Source organism: Mauremys reevesii, linkage group 7 (genome assembly GCF_016161935.1).
Source record: "Mauremys reevesii isolate NIE-2019 linkage group 7, ASM1616193v1, whole genome shotgun sequence".
Lineage (NCBI taxonomy): Eukaryota > Metazoa > Chordata > Testudines > Geoemydidae > Mauremys > Mauremys reevesii.
Genome location: NC_052629.1, coordinates 122086951 through 122111835, shown reverse-complemented (window position 1 = coordinate 122111835; position 24885 = coordinate 122086951). Strand labels below are relative to the sequence as shown.

At 43.8% G+C, this 24885-nt stretch overlaps 1 protein-coding gene across 3 annotated transcripts in view; it reads left to right on the top strand.

The window, feature by feature from the left end:
- PTPRG (protein tyrosine phosphatase receptor type G) overlaps positions 1-24885 on the top strand; it is a 575819-nt gene that overhangs the window by 377400 nt on the left and 173534 nt on the right. The window lies entirely within an intron of this gene.

Sequence of the window (24885 nt, the reverse complement as noted above, 5' to 3'; positions counted from 1 at the left end):
AATGTATTTTCAAGACTATGAATGTTCAGTTAGTTCATTCATTAGTTTGGCACACTTGAGTCCTGCAGTCCTTTATAGAGACTGCTGCGTATGATGGCTGGCAGGTCAAGTCAAATTGGGGTGGTGGTCAGCAGTGTGGGCCTTTTTAGTCTCGTTACAGCAGAAGAGAGCTTTTACTTTTCTGACTGGAGGATAAATTGAGGCAAGTGTGTTGAAGCAACTTTACACCGCTGGGCTGTCACAGAGTAGTATCTAATGAACAATGTGAAACAACTAAAGATAAGAACATAAGAATGGCCATACTGGGTCAGACCAATGGTCTGTCCAGCCCAGTATCCTGTCTTCAAACAGTGGCCAATGCCAGGTGTAATTGTAACACCGACAGACCCCGGTTGTCGGCAGGTGGGGTCGAACCTGGGACCTCTGGAACTTAGTGTATGAGCCTCTACTGCATGAGCTAAAAGCATACTGGCTCTTAGCTAAGGATGTAGAGCAGATCTCTCTCTCTCTCTCTCTCTCTCTCTCTCTCTCTCTCTCTCTCTCTCTCTCTCTCTCTCTCTCTCTCTCTCTCTCTCTCTCTCTCTCTCTCTCTCTCTCTCTCTCTCTCTCTCTCTCTCTCTCTCTCTCTCTCTCTCTCTCTCTCTCTCTCTCTCTCTCTCTCTCTCTCGCCACTAGAGGGGACAGAGCACCACCTCCAGAAGGTGTGTTACTTTTTCAGAAGAACAACAAAACTCATGGTACATCCTGTTTCTCTACTGAGTTTCAGAGGCATCGCACACCTTTGGGAAAGTAGAGTAGGTTGAGTTTTTTATTACTTTTGTGAAGCTGAATTAAAACTTATGACGTGTGATTGCAAGAAGAGGTGATTCTGTTCAATTGAAAGGAATATGGACACATGGGTAAACGTGTGTCGTCTTCTTTATGTTAGATGGGCAGACCTGACTTCGCTGTCCAACGTGAATATAGCTTATCTTCTCCTTTTCTTTGATTTTGACCAGAGTCTATGAAAAAGAGGAGGGTGCAGATCTTCAGCTGGTATAAATTGTCGTACTCTATTGGGTTGACTTCACTGAAACTATGCATGGGGAAAGAGGAGTGGCAGGGTTGGAGCGGGAGATGGGGCCTTGGGGGGAGGGGTAGAGTGGGGTGGGGCCTGGGGCTGAGCGGGGAAGAGCTTGGGGGTCCACGGCAAAATTTTAAATCAAAATGGGGGTTCTCGGCTACTAAAGTTTGAGAACCACTGCTCTAGAGTAGCTCTGATTAGGAAGAGCTGTTTCTAATTGGTGGATGAGGATGGGCTGAGGAGAGCCCCGAAGGCTCCTTTGCCCATTACCCAAGAAGTGGAAAAGGCACAGGAAGTGGTCAAGGGGAAGAGAGAGAGAAACTTTTTTCAGATGTCTCTAAAAATTCACTGTGATTATTTTTTGTATTCCTCCACCTGCCAAAGCAGGTGCCTTAGTCACTGTGTGTTCCACTTTACAGGGCTCAGAGGGAGCCATAAAACCCACTAAAAATAATGTAAGGTAGTGCTTTAGTATTGTAAAACATCCTGATTTTAAGGTATCTTGAGCCCAGTTGAGTGCTGTGGCTCCTTGGGGGAAGCAGGGAATCCACATTTTTCAAATTCCTAGCCCTGCAAGGCTTTAATGATGTGACATCTGTATGATGCAGCTGGGTTTCTGTGGTGCAGGAGCCATGAAATCTGATGAACACTCTCCGATATCTCTGATCATTTCCAAAGACGGGGACTAAGCTAAATCTGGGGCATACTGACCTGATGACAGGCCTGCCTGGTAGCTGCAAAGAAATTTTTTTCTCCTAATTTTTCTGCCTCCAAGTTTGAATTATAAATCAGTTACGTATTAATGATTCACTTTTTGGATCTGTTTGAAGACTATCTTCAGGGTAGCTGTACGAAAGGATGACAAGTCACCTGTGCAAATGTCTAGCTATCTGGGCCCGGATCCTGCAAAGATTTAAAGTTGTGCTGAATTCAGCACAGCTGGAGTAGCCCCATTGATTTCAATGTTAAGCAGGACAGCTGCAATCTTGGCCAACACCTGGGGTTGAACTGGGGCATCTCTAGAGCTGAAAGCATGTGTCTTGAGCTAAAGAGCCATAGTACATAGCTGCCAGCTGGGCCAGACTTTGCAGGATTGGAGGGCTAGGGGATAGGGAACGTCCGTATTTCAGCAGTTCTGAATAGAAAGAAAAAGCTTCAGATGACCTTTGCAATCTGACTTAAGACAAAATAAACAGGTGTAAAATTAAAATTGATATCCCCGAGGAGAGTAAACAGTTATTAACCTTTGCAAACCGTGATGCGTATCTAAATATGGAACACTCCTGACTCTCTGAAGGCTCCTTCTTTGCTCCAGTGGGCTTCCACTGTGGTTGTAATCTAGCTGCATATTGCATGCTGGGGCATATCGCAAAGTGGGAGCTAGTGAATCCTTACTTAGACCAAAAAAAAAGAAGAGAAGGTTTCCCTCTCTACTAGTACTAGGTGCTGAATACTTCTCTTAACACAGGGGTTCTCAAACAGGGGGTCATGAGGTTATTACATGGGAGGTTGCGAGCTGTCAAACTCCACCCCAAACTCCACTTTCCCTGCAGCATTTATAATGGTGTTAAATATATAAAAGTGTTTTTAATTTATAATGGGGGTCACACTCAGAGACTTGCTATGTGAAAGGGGTCCAGTAAAAAAAAAAAAAAAATTTGAGAACCGTTGTTTTAAATAACTACTTGTAAGTAGTCACCTTGAAGAATGGTTTTCTGACTTCCGCCCAGAAAATTCCAGGATGTCGCTGTCTGCTTTTTGTGTAATACTTGCCCGTCCGATATTCAGGCCGCCCAGAGGGGGGAGGGCAAGTGGGGCAATTTGCCCCGGGCTCCGCAGGGGCCCCCAAGAGAACGGTTGAGGCTCCCGGCCCGACCCCGCCCCTCTCCCGGAGCCTCAGCACATCCAGGAGCTTCCCTGAACAGCTGCAGTGTGTCTCCAGCGGGGCCTGAGCTCCGCCTCGCTCAGAGCCGCGTGGTAAGGGGGCGGGGCTGCGAGCTCCAGCAGGGCCTGAGCTCCGCCCTGCTCAGAGCCGCGTGGTAAGGGGGCGGGGCTGCGAGCTTCAGCAGGGCCTGAGCTCCGCCCTGCTCAGAGCCGCGTGGTAAGGGGGCGGGGCTGCGAGCTCCAGTAGGGCCTGAGCTCCGCCCTGCTCAGAGCCGCAAGGTAAGGGGGCGGGGCTGCGAGCTCAGGCCCCGCTGGAGATCGCAGACCCGCCCCCTTACCACAAGGCTCTGAGAGGGGAGGAGCTCAGGCCCCGCCGGAGGCAAGCTGCACCGCTATTCAGGGACGCTCCTGGATGCGACGCGCTGAGGCTGTGGGTAATAGGGGGAGCCGGGGGTAAGAGGCCGGGGCCAGGGGGGTTGGATAAGGGGCAGGAGTCCCGGGGACAGGGAGGGGAAAGAGGTTGGGGGGGGCAGACAGGGAATGGGGGGGTTGGATTGCGGGCGTTCCGGGGATCTGTCAGGACTCAGCGGCGGGGTGGAGAGAGGTTGGGGCAGTCAGGGAACAGGGAGTAGGGGTGGGGTCCCGAGGTGGTGGTGGGGTCTCTGGGGGATGATGAGGGGGCAAGGAGCAGGATGGGTCAGGGATTTTGAGGGGGGCGGGCAGTTGGGGGGCAGGAAGTGGGTGGGAGTCAGATAGGAGGCAGGGCCAGGCTGTTTGGGAGGCACAGCCTTCCCTACCCTAAAGCTCATTCAGCAGTTTGAGGCTTGCAGAAGAGCCAAGCTGTGAGCTTTTCCATTAGGGCTCCCATCCCTTTCACTTCTCAATGCCAAATTATAGTCTATATTTCATTTCAGTGCCATAGGGCAATTCGTGTCAGGGGAGGGTAGCTTCATTTAAAATTAGCCACTGGGGGAGGGATCACATGAGAAGAGCAATATCCTACACCACCCACCTCCTTCCCAACCCTACCAAGGGAGACCCCCTCCCCTGCATTCCCTGAGGCTTCAGAGGGGTTAATTCAGTGGTTCTCAAACTTTTGTCCTGGTGACCCTTTCACATAGCAAACCTCTGAGTGCAACACCCTCCACCCCCTTATAAATTGAAAACACTTTTTTTTATATATTTAACACTATTATAAATGCTGGAGGCAAAGCGGGGTTTGAGGTGGAGGCTGACAGCTCGCGACCCCCAGTAATAACCTCGTGACCCCCCTGAGGGGTCCCATCCCTCAGTTTGAGAGCCCCTGGGTTAATTTAATTTTAGCACCCTGTATCCATTCACATGCATGTGCTATTTTGAGCATTTCAGTTTTCACAACATAGGCTCATCCCAGATTCTGGAACAAGCTCAAATGCTCAGTTCGTGGAGTATGTACATAAGCTATACTAAAGACAAACCCACAGTAACTGTCTCCAGTTTGTGAGGGATCCCTGGGAGCCAGTCTCTAGGAAACAGATAAATGCATGGAGATTAAGTCCATTAATGGCTATTATGGGTAAGGAATGGTGTCCCTAGCCTCTGTTTGTCAGAGAGTGGAGATGGATGGCAGGAGAGAGATCACTTGATCATTACCTGTTAGGTTTACTTCCTCTGGGGCACTTGGCATTGGCCATTGTTGGTAAACAGGATACTGGGCTGGATGGACCTTTGGTTTGACCCAGTATGGCTGTTCTTATGTTCTAAGCTAAATGAACCCAAAGTTATGGAGACAGATATGAGTCAAGGAAGCCAGCAGAGTATCAGAAACCTGGAAAAATCTCTGACTGGATGGGCTCAGGCGTTTGGTCACAAGCTGAGGTGGTTCAAAAGTTTTGGATTTTTTTTAAGCAGAATATTTTTGTATTGTTTCTTTAAACAATCAAACGCAGCAAGCAGCAAATATTTGACCACACACTTCTGAAACCCCAAACCATATTCAGGTTTTGGCAGACTAATTTCAGCTCTTCAATTAAAAAAAAACACAACAAATTTTGAAGGAAAGCAGACATTGTCCGTGATTTTTTTTCTGCTTTTTAAAAACCCCTAGTTTTTAATCCAAAAAAAGTTTTGACGGAAAATATTTGTTCAACCCTTTTAATGAGCTTTAGTGCCTTTTAGCACTAGCTGATGCTGAGAACCAGTGATACCTTGTAAAGAAGTTTTCTTAAAACTGGGTTTGTGCCGAGATGCGGAAGGTTTATTTTTCCCAGGGCCACCCGTGGCGGGAAAGCAAGTGGGGCAATTTGCCTGGGCCCTGCAGGGGTCCTCACGAGAATATAGTATTGCAATTTTTTTTATGGAAGGGGGCCCTGAAATTGCTTTGCCCCAGGCCCCCTGAATCCTCTGGGCGGCCCTGCCGATATTACACTCATTGTTTCCAGTCCTTTAGACGCTTGTGTTTTGTCTAGTAAATAGAGCCTTCTCTCTCCACCACCTAGGAATATGTTTCCAAGTGTTGGATTAATTATGGGACAAAGCTTGTTTTTTAAGTACAAAAAGAAAATTAAATAGTGCCTTTTTTGCTACATAAATATTGTATTGTGTAATGGATTTGCTAGGGTTTGCCATTAAATGAAGGCTTGAATTATTCCTGCGGTTTTAATGCAGTGTTAGACTGGATTTGTGTGTATGCCACACCGAATTTATGGTCTGGCAGGTGTTTTGTGCTTGACTGATATTCACAAATGTTCCTTCTAAATTCAGGTTCCCCAGTAAGTGAATATTATACTGAGCTATATAATTATTGGTGAAACATTAAATAATTAAGAACCCTTCTTTTCCTCCTTTTTAATAATTTAACCTAGACCATATAAGAATTTTCCTTTTTGAATTCATTATGTTTCAAGGGCACTTTCCAAGTATAGCACATTGGATCCGAACTTGACTAAATTGAAGCAATTACAACTCGCTTGTAATGAGTGCTGATGAAGTCTGTATTTTTCTCATTGCTTTCAGAGACTTTATCTCAAGCCTTATGATTATTATTATTATTATTATTTTAAATGTTGTCAGGGTAGTTGACCTCATGAGTGAATAAAATTACAAGGTTAAGTTGAATGAGAAATTCTTGCAGGTGCAAGCAGCATACATTTATAGGTGTTAATCTGAGTTTGTTTTTGAGTGTGGTTATACTCCTGAAAAATGATTCTCTGAAAATAATACCATGGGGAATTCCATGTTGATTGTTTCTCAAGGACTCCATATCAGATGTTCTCAGTTTGCAAGTAAAGCAGTGTTTTTTCTGACTGCCAGACTGCGATCTCAAACTGGGATCTGAAAGCCAATATTGTGCATTTGATTTGAAATCCCCCCCATGCAGAGGGCCAGTATGAGGCCTGTGTGCAATTTAAGTCTGACTTAAGCCATGATCAGCCTTGATCAGATTTCACCCTGGCAGCTTGTTGGAGATGCACAAGGCAGGAAAGAATCCAGCTTACTCTCCCACAGATGAGTTGGCTCTGTGCTCCTAATAGAAGTCAAAACTCATTTTTGTCATTAAAAATTAGCAGATTAATCTCCGTGGATGCATAGGGAGCAGACACAGACATACATATATTCTTTCATAGTACAAAGCACCAAAAGTGTCATCACAGTGCACAGTAAACACAACACATGGGAAGAATTGGCCAGCAATCTCCCTCCACGATTCGCTGTCTTCACACAGCCTTGAGAAGTGCCCCATACTGCATCCCAGCCAGCCAGTCTCATTGTCACATTCATGGCAGGTGCCCCCGCTTTGGCAATCTTCCTCTGCTCCCATGTTCGACAAACTCAAGTATGCTTTGTCTGATTGTCTTGAAAATATCAGGTATCTCTCCACTTATGTGGTACATTTGGGCAGTTGCCTCCTCGTTAGTCATATAGGAGGTAGAGCTAATGCGCATCCATTGCCTGTAGCATTTCAGATTGAAGGCAGAAAGCCTTTGAATCAGGGTGGATAAAAATCAATTATTTTTTTTAAAAATATGTTAAAATCAGATTTTTTTATTTAAATCAGACTTTTTTGATAAAATGCTTTTTGAGGAAAAAACCTATCTAAAGATCGTTTTAATTAGATACGTTATAGCTCAAAGATATCTCATCATGGAATAGGGATTATAAATTCTAATTCTATAGTATGAGACAATATATTCATGTCATGTTTAAGAAAAGATTTGTAAATGAGTTCCAATAGTTCATGGATTAGGGACCCAATCTTACGGGGTTCCAGGGGCTTCTGTATAGATTATTTAAGTTAATCTTTCTATCTGCCCAATGGGAGTCAGTGCTCAGGCCAGAAGATACCATCAGAGATGCTTAGTTTTGCAGTTCTCAAACTGTGGATTTAGGTCTCCAAAGATGACATGCTTGTTAACAGCGGGAAAAAAAAAAAGTTTTAAAATAAATAAATAAATAAATAGAGTTGAGAAATAACGGACCTCATCCCTATTGTCCTTCTGCAAATTTGTGTACACAGAGTCAATCCCTTACCTCTCTCTGAAAGTTCAATGACTAGAAGATTGTTGGGAGCGGAATAGATCTGGACAAGGAGAAGTCTGGAGATAAATGTGAGAAGGGAGGAACAGGCAGTAAAAACAAAAGTGAAACTGTTTGAGCAGCATATTCCGGAAGTCTTGAGGTCTTTCTGAGCATTGCCTTCATTGATTTGAGATCTACCATACCATTCTCTCACTAGAAGGGAAAACCTATAATGGCAGCAGGCCATAAAAGAAGACCCAGTTTGGGTCTCATCTGTCTCTGAGTTGTGAGGAATATGTATTAAGGTTATAATGACCAACAAGAATGCACTTTTATGTAGAAATCCTTGATTAAATCGAGTCTTCCTGACTAGTGATTTAAATCATTTACATCAATTTGATTTAAATCAAATCCACCCTGCTCTGAATGTCCTGATTTCTTAGCATCCATGTCTCGCATATGTATAGCAAGATGCTGAAGACATCGGAGCAGATAAAGGGAGGGGGAAAGGTGCCATTGTACACAACTACTGTCCTGACCACAACCTCACTTTAAGCAACATTCAAGAAAAATACTGTATCTATAAGGGAATATGGTAAGTACTTGCATACAAACAACAGTAGATTCGGCTCAGCTCATCAAGGACCATGCTGTGAATGTCTTGGATCATGCACCTGTTTTTGTCTTTCCTTTTCACTGAGTGCTTCCCTTCTCACTGATGCAGGTGCAGTCCCCATGAGGCAGTATAGCGACAGTGTGAGAAATGGTTTCAAAGTCCCTGCGATGAGGCTGCAGGATTAAGTTCCGTATCGTTTTTGTGTGCATGGCTCGAGCATGACAGGGACACAGCTCTCCGCAGCTGAGTAACACAGGGCAAGACAGGTTGCTCGAAGTGTTTTGGGGTCAGTGCCCCATTTTGTGATGGCCAGTTTTTGGCATACACAATTCCTGGCGGGCGTTCACTTTCTTTTTCAGCTTTTTGATGTGCCCTCTGAATGTCAGTGTTTGGCCTAACCTGGAGGTTTATAAGTGCTCTGGTATTATACCATCCCATGATATGTGGAGCTAAATCTACCCACACACTTTTGGTTAGCAGTGCCAGGTTAGCCAGGAATAAAAGATGACCGCTCTCTCACAGGATACGCAGGTGTGAGGAGATCACACCATCCTAGGCTGGACCTTTCTGTCTCTTCCCTGACCCCAAGTGGTGCCATGAATCCCAGCAGTCAGTCCACCAAGAGGGGAGGTAGATGGCTTTAGAAACTGGTCACCTGTACATTCTGATTATTTTAAAGAGTTATTCAGTAGCTCTTCCAGTAGAATAAGGTAGATGGCAAACTGCTTCTGTTATCTGCCAGGGCTGTGGTGTGTACACCTGGTCAAAATTTTTCACTTGAAATGTTTTTTTCAATTGAAAGGGCTTTTTCATCAAAATGAAAACTTCCGCAGGAAATGTCTATATTCCAAATATCTCTTCAGGGTTTCATTGAAAAATCAAAACCAACCAACTGAAGGTTTTTAGCTGAAAACAGAGAAAAGTTTTGGGCTTGATTGGGAAAAAAAATTCTTTTCGGGGGCGGCTTTCACCTTTTGGGTGAAAACTCAAAACCTTATTAAGAAAAATTTAGATGAAAAGGAAAAGTTTTTCACTTTGTTTGAAGGTTTCTCAAAGGGACAAAAACCACTTCCTGACCAGCTGTAATGGTAAGCCCCGCCATCCTTAGCTGTTGGCATGGAGACTCCTCGATCAAAGTCGAGAGCTCACTCACAGTTCTCCTGTCTGAGTACAGATGTGTTCTCAACCCAGTCGTTTGCTCTGGATCCACTTGTCTCTTTAACAGTGCAGAAGGACGGGCTGCTGGGGATCTGCTCCCATCTGTCCTCTAGGGCTATGGATAGTAGGGGCCTGTCCTGACCGCAGCAAGACTATTCTGTGCTTCTGTTTTAAATCATCTCTGAAAGGTAACCTGTGAGAACCTGTTATTAATGAGTTAGGTTAGGTGCTGAATTAATCAGATAGAAACTCTAAAAGGGGCATGCAATGGTGATTATAAGCCTAGAACTGGTTGGAGAGGAAGGGGAAGGTATGTTTTAAAACCATTATGTACTGGATGTCCCTTTTACCTTGCTATTTGGGTCATTCAGCATATAACCCTGTAATGATTTCAAAGTGAATTCACTACTAGTAAAAGGTGCTAGATTCCATTTATCTATAGAATGGGCAGGGCATGTGTAGTGGCTGTGCATACTTCCTTCCCTGGCTCTGCCAATGCTCCTCACATGTGACAAGCTGAGAGGTGTCTCGAGGTTCCATTGATGTGGTTAAAATCACTGGTCTCTCTGCTGGGACTGCCAGTCTGGATGGCACGCAGTGTTGCTGTACCCGTGTTGGTTCCAGGATATTAGAGAGACAAAATGGGTGAAGTGGTATCCTTTATTGGACCAACTTCTGTTGGCAAGAGAGACAAGCTTTCAGATTTAAAAATTTTATTAAAGCTAATGTTAAAAAATTATATAATACATAGGTTGAGAAAAGAGTGTCTGTACATCTGGGTGCAGTGCTTAGATTATCCAGAAATACAAAGTTCGTTTTTAAAAGTCATATGATACATACAGTACCTAATCAGCAATAGCCCAAATTTAGGTGAATAGATTTAAGAATGTAGTTTAGATGTTCACATCCAAGTATTCGGGTACATCGCTCATGAAAAGTTGTACAGAGATTTGGTTGTGGAAAGCAAAATATAGCAATGAGTGAAGATTGTCCGTCAGTAATTGAGTATTTAGGGTAGACTGTCCATTTAGACAATCCAATCCATGAGGAAAGAATTTCAGTTACTTTCCTGACTGCACTTTTCATTGGCACTCCAGCTTATCCCTCCTGGTATTGCCAATGTCCGGTGATGTGTTCTATGTAGATGTCCCTCGAACAGCTGATGGCGTCCAACACCATGAGTTGCCGCATCAGCCGAGTGTAGTGTTGACTGATTCCGCATTCCTTCAACACTAGCTCGTTACTGGGGCCCCATGCAACCAAGGCACAGATGATCAGCGTATGTGTCTGAACCTGGTAACCCTTAAGGTTTCGGCCAGAGGGGCGTATTTCTCTACCTTTCGAGCTCGGGCATCGTGGAAGACTGGGGTCCTGTTCTCAAAGGGCACTGTGACATTCACCATGATGCTATTCCGGTCCTCGTTGGTGATGACGCTGTCTGGTCACAGTTGGCAGTTGGGGATGATGGAATTCATGGCAACCTTCCCTATGGGTGGCAGGATGGCTCTGACCAGGGATTTTGGATGGTGGTATTTTGCAGCTGCCAGGCTCTGGAATGGGGCCTGAAGCAGAGCTCTTCTTCAGGTCTGGGGAAGATATTCCCAGCTTTACAGCTAAATACAGTTTGGAACAGGTTGTTTAGCATAGGTAGCTAGCACAAATTTTAAGGGATCTTTGAAGTGGAGTAGCCCATTAACACCTCTGTAGTCATAGGACAAAAATAATGTGTTGGATTTACTGTTTATTACAACAAACTGTAATGCACAACTCCCCCTTTTTTGTCCTATGACTGCAGAGGTGTTAACAGGCCACTCTATCTTGAATGGTCCCTTACAATATGTGCTAACTGCTTATGCTAAACAATTTGTTCTGCCTTATTTATCTGTGAAACTCTGAGTACCTTTCCCAGACCTGAAGAAGAGCTCTGTGTGGCTTGAAAACTTCTCTCTCTCTCCAACAGAAGCTGGTCCAATAAAAGATATTACCTCACCAACCTTGTCTCTCTAATCTGGATGGTGATCATTTAAGGGTATGGCTACACTTACAAATCTGCAGCGCTGGTAGTTGCAGCGCTGGTCGTCCAGCTGTGCAGGGCCAGCGCTGGTGTGTGGCCACACTGACAGCTACCAGCGCTGGTGTGTGGCCACATTTGCAGCATTTGCAGCGCTGTTGGGAGTGATGCCTTATGGGCAGCTATCCCAGCGTTCAAGTGGCAGCAACGTGCTTTTCAAAAGAGGGGGGTGGGGTGGGGCGTAGTGTGACAGGGAGCGGGCGAGAGAGAGAGAGAGTGGATTTTTGGAGCCAACACTGTGTGTTTAGCTTCCTGCCTTGAAAAATCAGAACATGTTCCCGATCCCTTACCCTTAACTCTTAACTGCAAACAGCCTGCAGCCAACACGACTCCCTTTCTCCCCTCTGCCCGGTTTCTGTCAAGCAAACACTCACTCCCTGCCTGCCTCATTATCTCATTTGATTGTTCACAGACTGATCACAGCAAACAGGAGCTGTGTTTGTAGATAAGCAGCTCCGGGATCAACGGAGCTACGGAGCTCCGAGTTAACAACAAAACAAAGAGAGGCTGCATAACAAAACAAAGAGAGTAATTTATAAAAGCATTCTGGGATATCTGCTAATACCCTGGAGGCCAATAACAGCGCTGGTGTGTGGCCACACTTGATGACCAGCGCTGCAGCACCAGCGCTGCAATCTTTATTCCCCATGCCGAGCCAGGTGTACGGCCAGCGCTGCAGCCAGGGAGTTGCAGTGCTGGATGTGCCCTGCAGGTGTGGACACTTACTAATTGCAGCGCTGGAAAGCCTCCACCAGCGCTGCAACTCGCAAGTGTAGCCATACCCTTAGTGATGTGCGCACTAGTCTACTACCATGATATGGAGTGAAACCAGGTTGTTTCACATCTGAAATATCCACAACCACCAAATATCTAAAGAATCACATCTCAGGGCATGTCTACACTACAAAATTAAATCAATCTAATTTACGTCGGTATACAGCTGCTAGAGTAGTTACGTCGCTTGTGCACATGGCTACACTTTGATCCTTGTGTCGGCGATGTGCGTCCTCACCAGGAGCACTTGTACCGATTGTATTGTCAGTGTGGGGCATTGTGGGATGGCTTCTGAAAGCCAGTAACAGTTGATGTAAGCAATGCAGTATCTGCACTGACCCGGCGGTGACCTAACTACATTGACTCTATGCCTCTCATGGAGGTGGAGTTATTAAGTTGGCATAGTGGGGGAGTTACATCAGCAGGAATGAAATTTAAGTGTAGACGCTTACATAGTTAGGTCGACATAAACTGCCTTGTGTTGACCCAACTCTGTAATGTAGACCAGGCCTCAGCCTCTACTAGGTCTTGATTCAGCACAGGCTTAATGTAAAGGCTTAAGTTCAATGGGCCTATTTATGGGTTAAACCTAATGCTTCACATACTTTGTGGGATCCACGCCCCAGTTACTGCAGTGTCAGCAGGGTGTGACCTGGCAACCAAGAAGTGACAGGTCACAAATCCCCTTAGTAGTCCTTGAGCCAGCCACTCATATTAGTTCATATGAAACATATGTACAAGTCACATTTCAAATGAATAGTTACATGGATTAAACGCATTCAGGCATATTGTGCTGCTCTTTTTTTTTTTAACCGTATCACAATGTAATTCATTGCACACTTCACTACTTGCTTTATTAAAACCAAACTGAAATGTGTTCAAAACAAACATATTGCTTTGCATTTGAAATATTCATCTTCCAAGCATACAGTAGATTCATTATAGTGGAGAGTACTTCAGCTCTTGATTACTGCTGTGAAAGACACAATACTGAATCCCTAAGCACCCGTTAAATATTCGATAGTGCAGAAATTCAGGAGGAGGTAACAGAATTCTTATTTCCACAAGGAGGGTATATAAATCTGTTTTGCCATTTAAAAAGAAAACAGCAGTGATTAGTTAATACATCACACATAGCTAAACAATTACAGACGATCCAATAAAAATATATTTTTAAAACCATTTTTAGAAATGCTTTTCTGCTGTTTAAATATCTGTATAACGGTGAGTCGTGCTGGTATCTCTATAAAAAAATTTAAAGGTATTTTAGACCCCCCAAAGATGCAGCTAGGCACCAAAGGTGGAACTCCCAAGGGGGACTGAGATGCTGCAGTGCTGAGGGTTGCAGGGCCTAACTTTCAGGCACCCTGCGGCCTGGTGGAATTCACAGCCCTGGCAGAGTTACCCTGTACAATGCACAGGGAGAGTCCGGCACCTGAGAATGAGATTCACAAAATCCAGCAAGCTGAACGGGGAGCCACCCAAGCTAGCCAGCAGGATATGCTGAGGAGAGGTGTGTGGCCTACACCTGGCCCTCAAACGGTGTCAGGCAGCTAACTCTGGGCTGGAGGGAGGCGCCTCCTATGAACCCTCTTTGGAGTTGGGTACCTACACCAGGTCAGCTGTTTTTCAAGAAAAACGATGGTGGTTGGTGGTTCTGCCACCCTTATAACTGTTAGCCCAGTAGTTAGAGCATTCACTGAGGCTGTGGGAAACCAAGGTTAAAAATTCCCACCCTGCCTGCTGTGGGACATGGACCTCCCATCTTGCAGGTGAGTGCCCTAACCACTGGGCTATGGGGGATTCTAGGACTGGGCACTCCTGTTGAAGCAGTTCTGCTGTAGGTAAATAATTAAATAATCATTGGGCCAGAGGGCGCATGAGGGCACTCACCTGGGAGGAGAGAGAACCGGGTCCCAGTCCCATTCCTCCAATTAATATGTAAAAGAAGTGCTAAGATCTGTGTTACACAGGAGGTCATACTAGACAGTCACAGTGGTCCCTTCAGGCCATGTGATCTATGAACTTCTAAACAGTTAAAGGATGGGTCATACGAAAAACATAAATAGACAAACAAATCATAGAAGATATACATTGTTAATACAGCTCTGCAGGTGTATTTTTCTAAGAAAGATATCATGAGATACTGCAAGTTACAGTTCAAAGGCGCATCTCTACAGAAGGAAAAATATCTTCTTACCTTTAGAGTACATAGTTGCCTAGAAAATTATTAAAATACATCTGAAAAAGATGATTTCTTACCATACAGAAAGTTTAATCACCAAATCCTGAGATGTGCCTAATATCCTTAACTAGTGTTGGTTTCAGTAGGTGGCAGGCACTGAACAGCTCCCAAGATTTGTCTCTGTGACTAAAATTTTCAGACTTGGGTGCCTACAGTTAAACACTAGGGCTGATCCAAAATTTTGAACTGAAAATTTTTTGTTGCAAAAAGTAGCATTTGAATGACGTGCACATTTTTATGGAATTGTCCTCAAAATTCCAATCAAAAACATGCTTGTTATCCCTTTTGTAGAAATTTTCTGTGGTGGTGGGGAGGCAGTTGGGATCTGACATTTTCCAGCCTTCACTGTTAGGTACCTAAATAAATATGATAATAACTTTAGTGTTTCTTGACTTCTGAGTGATGAACATTTGCAACTGCATCTTAATTGAGTGTCTTTGTTTGGGATTGCTAAAATAAGGGCCAGGGGCGGCTCTAGGGTTTTTGTCACCCTAAGCACAGCAGGCAGGCTGCCCTCGGCGGTTTGCCTGCGGAGGGTCCGCTGGTCCCGCGGCTTCGGTGGACCCTTCGCAGGCAAGCCGCCGAGGGCCGCCTGCCTGCCGCCCTCGCAGCGCCAGCAGAGCGCCCCCCGTGGCGTGCTGGGGCCTGGAGCCGTCCCTGATAAGGGCAAGTTTTAGTATTAAAACAAATGTCTACAGTTGTTGTTGTTTTGGGGGTGGGTGGGCGGGGACCCTAAATGCTAAAGCTATATTTTAGCTCCTAAATAGGTGGCCTAATTTTCCAGAGTGCTGAGCAAACAACGCAAACAACAAGGCTTAAATTTAGTTATGAAGCTTCAGATGTTCTTTTGATGTAGTGGAAAATACTGATGCTACAAACACTGCCAGAGTTACTTTGGCCTGACTCCTGAGAGCTCAGAATCTGAGTTTTTTGCGAAGCCCTCTAAAGACTTGATCCCATATACCTCACACAAGCGAAACTCCTGTTCGTCCTCAGAGGAGTGTGGGTTTAGGCTCTCTTGTTCATGTGGTGGTGCATTCCTAGAGATTATCCTTTAGAAGTAGTTCATACTGATCAATTTAGAAAGACTGTGATGAGCATGGTTGGAGTGCAGTGGTGTTCACACGTATGTGTATGAGTGAGGGAGGCAGACTGACAAGACTGCTGACACTGACCATTCTTGGAATCAAAGGAGTCTCTCCGCTTATGCTTGCCTGTGTTCTGCCAAGAGGCATTTGCAATCTCTAGATCATGATGGTTGCATCCTGCTGTGTTGAAACTTTTCTATCCACAGGCAGACTGTTCAGTGCAGAGAGATAATTTACCTTATGTGCACTTATCTTCCATAAGGCCCAAACAATCATTTTACCCTCCTTTCTCCTGCTTTATAAATTGTTTCATGGTATTTTTCAATAGGGCACAGGAGTATGAAACCCAAGACCATGAACAGATGACCTCCAGAATGTAAAACCTTCAATTAAAGCCTGGTTTTAGGATCAGGATTAATAAGAGCATGCTCTATACACAGAGTGACAGAATGTAGTTCTCTCACCTGTGTTTAGCAAAATAGCAGAATGCACAGTCAGTCTTTGGGCTTTATTTTTATTTTTTAATATATTTTTTTTAATTTCAGGTACATCTACATAAATGCAACTTATCCATAATCAGAGAGAGGAATGAATTGTGTGTTTTTCTTTAATTCGCTGTAGATATCTCCTTAGGTTCTAATGTTTGTTAAGGCCTGTGTAGGGATGGTAACTATCACCTTAGACTTTAATTTCTCTCTCTCTGGTATGTTAACAGAGAGGGTGCTTTACATTGGTGACTGGTTATCTAATGACTTTTTGCTATTTCCTGCTTTTAGTGAGACAGCATATTCCATCGCTTTGATTTTTTTAATGACAATGACAACATTACTGATGATAGGAATGAAAAACTGGTAAGCTGTTTCACTACTGAGAGAAGACTCTAGATTTAAATTTGAATCCACCTCTAACATTTGATGGGGTATCTTCTCTTCTCAGTGTATTGAGCTGACTCATTTACACTAATCATGAGTTCGTCATGAGCATTGCACAGAGAATAGACTCCTATGTAATAGAATTAATAAGTCCTATTGGGATGACATTTCTTTTTTGCCTTATGTCACTGACTTACCATATATACTCGTTCATAAGCTGAATATTTTTGGCAAAAAGGTGACGCATCAAAGAGCGGGGGTCAGCTTAGAAACGGGTCTACACCAAAATTTGATGATTTTAAACTCTGTGGAACCATTGAATTGAATATCTAATACATTGTCGTTTTGTTTACCTGGAGCGTCTGCAGGCACGGAGCCCCTCAGCTTCCTGTGGCCGTGGTTCGCCATTCCCAGGCAATGGGAGCTGCGGGAAGTGGCGCACCACTTCCCACACCTCCCATTGGCTGGGAACAGCAAACCGCGGACACTGGGAGCTGAGGGGCTCGTGCCTGCAGATGCTCCACGTAAATAAAACGTCCCGACCTGCTTACTCTGACGGGCCGGGAGCCAAAGTTTGCCAACCCCTGAAATATAGGGTTGGCTTATGAAAGGGTCATACAGTTTTTTCTGTTTTTACCTAACCATCTTGGGGAGTCGGCTTATAAACGAACAGGCTAATAAACGAGTATATACGGTATATCTTAATTTGTTACATTGAATTACTTTCATTATCCCATTATTTTAAAAGATGTTCTGTTTTTGAATTATTTCCCGTAAAAACTCATTGAGCATGAGTTCATATCTTAATTTTTCCTTACTGAATCACTGCCTCTGTATTTTTCTTAAATGCTGGGGGGTGGAGTTAGCATAGGAATATTTATAGTGGGACAAGGTAGATGAGATAGTATCTTTTATTGGATCAACTTCTGACCAAAGAGACAAACGTTCGAGCTACACAGAGCTCTTCTCCAGGTCTCAGAGGTAAGGTGCTCAGAGTGTCACAGCTAAATACAAAGTGAAACAGATTGTTTAGCGTTAAGTAGTTAAAGTGTCTATTATTTATAGTGTCTATTAATGCCAGCATCCTAAACTTAGTAATTTGGTTCTCTGTGAGTAATGAATGTCTTGCCTTTAATAATAGAAATTAATTTTGTGGCCATACAAATCTTTACATGGATAGAATACACTTCATGGGTGTTTCGTTAGCAAACTCCTGCTACCAATACTTAGATGTCTAATATGTAAAAATTACAGTAGTCAATCATAGCAGTCATATTATCTCACACCCTGTGTGCTTTAGAGAAGATTGATAACCAGGATGCCTGCTGATTATAATTATCAGAATAAAAGAACAAATTAGTTAGATATTCCCTAACTATAGCAACACTTAATGCTTCTTGTATTTTATGCTTTGTTAACAAATTACAATTTCAAACTGTTTACACTTTTCTCTCACCGAAAGAGGTATTTTTAATGCACCATTTTACTAACACATTTTAAAACACATACACACTCTCTCTCTTTCTCAGTATAGGCTACGAAATGTTAATGCTGCATGAACAAATGCATTTCTTAATAGTCTGGCTCCATACTGAAAGGTCGAGGAACTCCCTCATTGGGAGCACAGAGCCTATCAATCATCTATGGCCCCTGCTAGTGCAAGGTTCACATCCCTGCCATGCTCCTTTTGTGTCTTTCGTACTGCAGGGTTGGTGGACTCCACCTGTTTACTCTGCCTTCCAAAGAGCCCTTTCTCCTCCCCTGGGATAATCAGCAATTGTTTCTTCAATATGAATATCAAATTCCAAATTACAGTTCTATTTAAACCTGATCCTGTTGGTATCAGAGAGAGAAGAAATTGATAGAACCTTGAAATAAAGCATGATCTCTCTTTTGAGCTATCATAGCTTGTGAAAACAACAAGGAGTCCTGTGGCACCTTAAGGACTAACAGATTTAGATGGTCATAAGCTTTCGTGGGTAAAAAATTTTTTACCCACGAAAGCTTATGCCCAACTAAATCTATTAGTCTTTAAGGTGCCACCGGACTCCTTTTTATTTTTGTGGATACAGACTAACACAACTGCCCCCTGATACTTGACACCATAGCTTGTGCCGAGTCTCAGGGCCGGCCCACAACATTTTGGCACCTGAGGCGGGGAGCTCAAATGGTGCCCCTATGCCCCCTCGCTTGGGCCAAAACTTTGAAAGGTCTCAATTCTGCCTTTTTCCTATTCAACTCCTCTCATGACACTGCTCTGCTACCTACCCCAATAAAGAACTAACAACTTAAAATGCCTTGTTCAAAAATTTTAAGTAACACTTAACTTTCAAATGCCTGAACAGCAAATGTAACTTTTCTTGTCTGCGTAGTAAACACTGGCATTTTTATCTGTTTGAATAATCACAGTGGTGCTTTCCGGGCCTTCTTGGTTGCAAAGATTTGAACTGCTTCCTGAAGGTCCACAGTCTGAGCCAGCTCATGCGCTATTGAGATGGTTGCAAGGCAACCAGCCTCTCCTGTGTCATTGTGGAGCATAGATGTGTTTTTATTAACTTCAGCTTGGAGAAGCTGCGTTCTCCACTGGCAACTGTTACAGGAAGTGTTAGAAGTATGCGCAGAGCAACCAAAGCATTTGGAAAGAGGGTGGTCATCTTATGTGTGTACATATATTCCAGAACAGCCTTTGGAGTTGATCCTGCTGAAATGTATCTTGAAAGAGCTTTCAGTTCATTACCTAAATCGCTCACATCAATATCGTGCATGTCATCATGTGTCAACACTGTCTCTAGTGCCCTGCATTGCTGGTGTAGGTCATCTTCAGGTATAGTGAGGAGTTTTGGAATATCATACAACATCCCAAATATACTGCTGTGTTCCTTGAGCTGCATGAAACGTTCTTCAACTGACTGTATTGCACAATCTAGCACCTAGTTAAATAATTCAACTTTGAATTGTTGTTTGGGGTCTCTTATGGGATTATCCTGTGCCTTGTAATCAAAATGCCTTCTTCTTTGGTGACTCTTGTATTCTTGAATGGGTGGGAAAAATAGCTTCAGTGTGAAGTTCCTCTGCCAACTTCTGTGCGCTCTTCAGAATGTTTTGAAATCCCTCATCTGACTGGTAAGACTGTAGGTCTGACTTTGCTTTGTCCAGTTGTTCCATTGCTCCAGATATATCAAGGTCAACACCTTGGAGTCTCTTGCTTACACCATTTATTTCAAACAGGATGTCATGCCACAACACTAAGCCACACAGAAATTTGAAGTTATGTATGTTTCTGGTGATTCCATTTCTCTCTGCCACTGTTCTCCCATGAACAGTTCCTGTCATAGCATTATCCTCCATAATGGCAACTATGGCATCATCTTCCCAATTTGGTGTTTGATAGGCTTTATCGCCTCCACTCGACTTTCCCATCATGTGGCATTCAGTGGTTTCAGTGTCAGAGAGGATGTTCCCAGATGTTGCTTCAAAATTTGCCTTCGATGAGTTGATACACAGAAAAATACATGGATGCTTTGAATTACATAAAAAAGTTCAGCAGCCTCACTAGAAGCTGATGCTGCATCACTGACCATCAAGTTCAATGAATGAGAACTGCATGGGACAAAAAAGCTCGAGGGTTTAACTCTCAGATCCGTGTCTGCACTCCTCTGTTCTTTCCTCTCATGTTGGCACCATTATCATAGCCCTGACCTCTCGTGTCAGCTATTGCAATTCCCAAATCTTCCAGCTTTTTAAGAAGCACATTTGTCATACCAGCTCCTGTAGTATCATCAATGTCAATAAATTCTAGAAAATGCTCTCTGACAGTCACCATTGCAGGGACATTTTCACTAGATTCTGTTGTTGTTACAAAATGCACCATTAAAGTCATTTGTTCCGTATGGCTGATGTCAGGGGTGCAGTCCAGAATAACAGAGTAATATCTTGCTGACTTCAGATCTGCCACAATCTTCTGTTTGACTTTTGTTGCCAGTAACTGTATGATCTCACTTTGAATTGTTTTTCCAAGGTAGTGGTATGTGTACATTACTTGGGTGGTAACTCTTCTTAGATGCTCCTGGAGTACAGCATCAAACTCAGCCATCAGCGCCACAATTTTAAGAAAGTTTCCATTGTTCAACACATACAGGTGATCTGAAGTGCCACGCAGTGCTAGGCTTTGGGTAGCAAGCATTCTCACAATGGCAATGAGTCTTTTCAGGACATTTTGCCAGTAAAGAGACTCTGATGCAATCTTCTCTTGATGCTGATCATCTATGGCGGCCTTTAACCTTAGTCTCATCTCAAGCTCTTTCCACCTATGGAATGCTCGCTGGTGATTTGCTGCCTTCTCATGGTATGCCAGATTTCTAGCCAGATTTTTCCAGTCCTTTGTTCCTGTAGAACCCAATGTGGCTGGAACATTAGACTGGAAGAGTTTGCAACAAAAACAGTATGCAGCATTCTGGGGTTTTGAGTACATATGCCATGGCTTCTCCACTTTGTCACCATTGGGGATTTCACGCCAGTAATGTGTTGGATGGAAACTTCTATTTTCATTGTCTTTGGGGAACATGAAGTTTTTCACTTGCTGTGGCCCGTGCAGAACAAGGAAGTCCCTCAGGCTACTGCTCCAAGTGGGTCCACAGTCCTGGATCATCTAGACTTAAGAAACTAAACTCAGCAGCAGCTGTTTCTTGCATCTCCACCACACTCTTCTCTGATCTACACTTTTCTTCAGGAATGTGCGTGATTACATCCATTGGAGAGGGAGATATGGATGCTGCAGCAGCTGCCAGGTCACCTGCACTCTGATTAACTGGAAGATCAGGCATCTCCTCACCACTCACATCCTCACTGTTTTATGTAGGTTCAGTCCATCTCTCTGCACCCCCCACCCAAGACCCCATTCTGTGTAGTCACCTGAAGATGATGCCCAGTTCGCCCCACACAGAGCCTGAGCAATCAGACTTTATGTGGATGAAGTGCAGAAGAGCTTGGGGAGGTGAAATCCATCTACTCCAGCCAGTAATCGCAGATCCCCAGTCCATCCCTGTACTGCCCTGTGGGGGCTGTCTTACGCGGTGGAGGAATTTGTGTGGCCTCAATTTCATCCTCTGCCTCTGCAATTAAAAACTTGTAGAGTCTTCAGATGTCTCTGACTACCAGTTAGTGTAATGGCTCATTTTAAGTAAAGATGTGGTCAGAATCTATTCTTAAATGATTACCTGGTTCTGCTTTGTGCCATAAAAGAGAGATTGGTTGTAACGTCTGAATAAATTGGGACTTCCTTTGCCTTTATATCTTTAAAAATGTAATCTTTGGGCTCAAATGAGAAAGTTATTCTTATTAAATGTAAGCTGTTCTGCCTGAAGAAAAATTTCTGCAGTTCTCAAACTTAAAGATGCCGAGTTTCTGCTAGTATTGGCAATAATAAACAATGTAAGACTCAGATAGTATTTCTTGGGTAGCATATCAAATGTTATAAAAACTCATCTTGGACAACAGGTTATACGTTTTAATACAAATAAAAGACTATAGCTAGTTTATTCTTGAGTCCTATTTCAGTCTGATCCCTGTGGCAGAAAGAATATACAGAAGATGTATTATTTATGTATTTATTTAAAATATTTAACCAGGATAACCTTTTGGCAAAGAACTCTTTTGCCTATGTATCTTCCTAAGGATGAGTCTGATATAGCTCAAACTGTACAAATAAATGCAACATATAATTATTGTATATACAGTGACTTGGTTAGTTACCGCAAAGCATGTATTCTGGGCACCACACTTCAGGAAGGTTATGGACAAATTGGAGAAAGTCCAGAGGAAAGGAACAAAAATGATTAAAGGTCTAGAAAACGTGACCTATGAGGAAAGATTGTAAAAAATGTGTTTGTTTAGTCTGGAGAAGAGAAGATGGAGGGGGGACATGATAACAGTCTTCAAGTCCGTAAAAGGTTGTTATAAAGACGAGGGTGATAAATTGTTCTCCTTAACCACTGAGACTAGGACAAGAAGTAATGGCTTAAATTGCTTAAGGGAGATTTAGGTTAGACATTAGGAAAAAACTTCCTGTCAGGGTAGTGAAGCACTGGAAGAAACTACCTAGTGGAAGTTGTGGAATCTCCTCGTTGGAGGTTTTTAAGAATAGGTTAGACAAACACCTGTCAGGGATGGGCTAGATAATACCTAGTCCTGCCTCAGTACAGGGGACTGGAGTAGATAACCTATCAAGGTCCCTTCCAGTCCTGGATTTCTATGAGGAGAGCATCACTACAAGCCTCTATCCGCTGGGGGAGAAACACTGTGTCCCTGACCGAGAGAGGCTGTTAAGCAGACTGGAGAGCACCCAGCAATGAGTGAACTTGACTCTTTGACTGGAAGGACATTGTGGGGCTAGGCCCCTCCTGGAACCTGAGGCAGGGACAGCATGTTGTGAAAGGTCCCCAGGGGGTGCTCCTCCAGGTCAGCCCCTACAGGCTATTTGGACTATGAGGGCCATGCCCCCAAACTAAAGGGACGTAGGTAGGACATAACCCAGGGCAGTGGACTTAGACTCTCTGCCAGGAAGACCCTGCAAATGATGGTTCACACAGGGCCCTGGGTTGGGACCTGGCGGAGGTCCTGGGTCCCACTACCACACCTTCTTAAGGGCTGTGGGGCCCAAATGTAAGTAGAGGCCAGTTGATTCCTGGCCCAAAGCCAGGAACCAGGCATCTCTGCTGCCCTTTCAGGGAAGCAAGGGGCCAGACATCAGGTCGCTAACCACTAGGACACCCAGCCTTCCTGGCACCTTATCAAATACACTTCTAATAATGTATAGAACATGAATAGCTGTACAAGACCCTGCATATTTCTGAAATTCTTGTCCTAAAGAATATAAACAAAGTGTACACAAATAGGGATGGAGTTTGCTACCAGTTTTCAACTTGAAAGAGCCCACACTGCAAGGTCTGGTAGCTAAAAGTGAGTTAAACCTTCCCTTGCTTTGAAAACACTGTAGAAAAGAGCGTGTGCAAGCAAAGCTGTGTGAAACTCTGATTTCAGCTCATAGGGGATTATCGGTTTGACCCTGCAAGGTACTGAGCACTCTAGCTCCGATCCAGCAAAGCACTTGAGCGCGTGCTTAACTTTACATATGCGAGTAGCCTCATTGAGTTCAGTGACACTACTTACGTGCTCAAACCCCTGCTTCACTGCTTTGCTAGAATGTAGCTAGAATACTCAGCACCTTGCAAGGCTGAGCCCTATGTGGAACTGCTGCCCTCTATTCTTGTTTATTTTCCTCCTCCTGACCCTAACTTTCACTTTGTGGTTCAGCTGTTAACTAATCCCAAACCGCAGATCAGAACCGAGCTGAATCTTCAAGGTTTTGGCTGGATTTGGATCCAAACCATGAGAACCTGACAATATTTCCATACATTTCACCCATAATACTAACTAGTTCCAGATTCAGATTGCTCAGCAAACTTGACCTCAGTTGTGAGTTTGAAATGAAACCCCAAACTGGGAATATTAAGTCTCTATTCTACGCACAAGCATGCCCCACTTTTTCAGTTTGTTCTCAGGGTTCAGACAACCACACAGCTGTGAAACAGATTTGAGCTGTAATAGCATTCCGGTAGCAGTATGCAATTGAGCTCTCCAGCGTTCTCCTTTACAATGGCATATCCAGCGTTTCCACAAATAGCTTTCTACATGGGAGTGGGTTTTATGTCTGTTTCAAGAGTGGCTTTGACCATATACCTAATTTTAACTAAACCAGGTGAGCTGCTTGTTTCATTTTGATGAGCTCAAGTTGTAACAAGTTTGTTCTGGTTGCCCAGCTGGGGTGAAATCCTGGCCCTATTAAAGTTGAGGGCAAAACATCCACTGACTTGAATGGGACCAGGACTTCACTGCTGGCCTGGGTAAATCCTGCTCCAGTTTTAAAAGCCAGCATTGGATATGGGAATGTTAAAATGCCAAGTGTGATCCTTAGTGTGGGCCTTTTACTCCTCTCTCCAAACCGTCCCATAGTAACGCTGGTATTCAGGTTCTCTGAACAAACCAGCCAAAAAGCGTGGGCATGCTCTTGTGAGCATCCAGTTCTACTGGAGATAAGCAATGCAAAGGATTGCCAATCCAGGGCCTGCTCTTCACTGAGAATTAAAACCATGTGTCATGTATCTCACGTTTTAAGCAAAGGTTGCAGGAACCTATTCTTGACAACTCTGAAAGAGAAGCTTTCACTGTTTAAAAGATAGGGCGGGAATTTTTCTACCTGCCCATGGTGTTTGCTATCTCTGAAAAACAGACTGAGAAATGCGGAGACAATGAAAAAGTGCTGATAGTGTGAGATATGTATTCATTTGGCTTCTGATCATAGTAGTTGTGTCACTTAGGTGTAGACAAAAACGTACAGCAATACAGTAATTGTCAAAGAGTGAAGAGACTTACTGGAGATAAGTACTGGTTTTGCATCGTATGTACTATATCAAATTAATTAGGCCTAAGTACAGATTTGGCAAACTCCTCTCTTTATTATGAGAATAAAATGATATACACCGCTACCTCGATATAACGTCAGTGGATATAACATGAATTTGGATATAATGTGGTAAAGCAGTGCTCCGGGGGGTGGGGG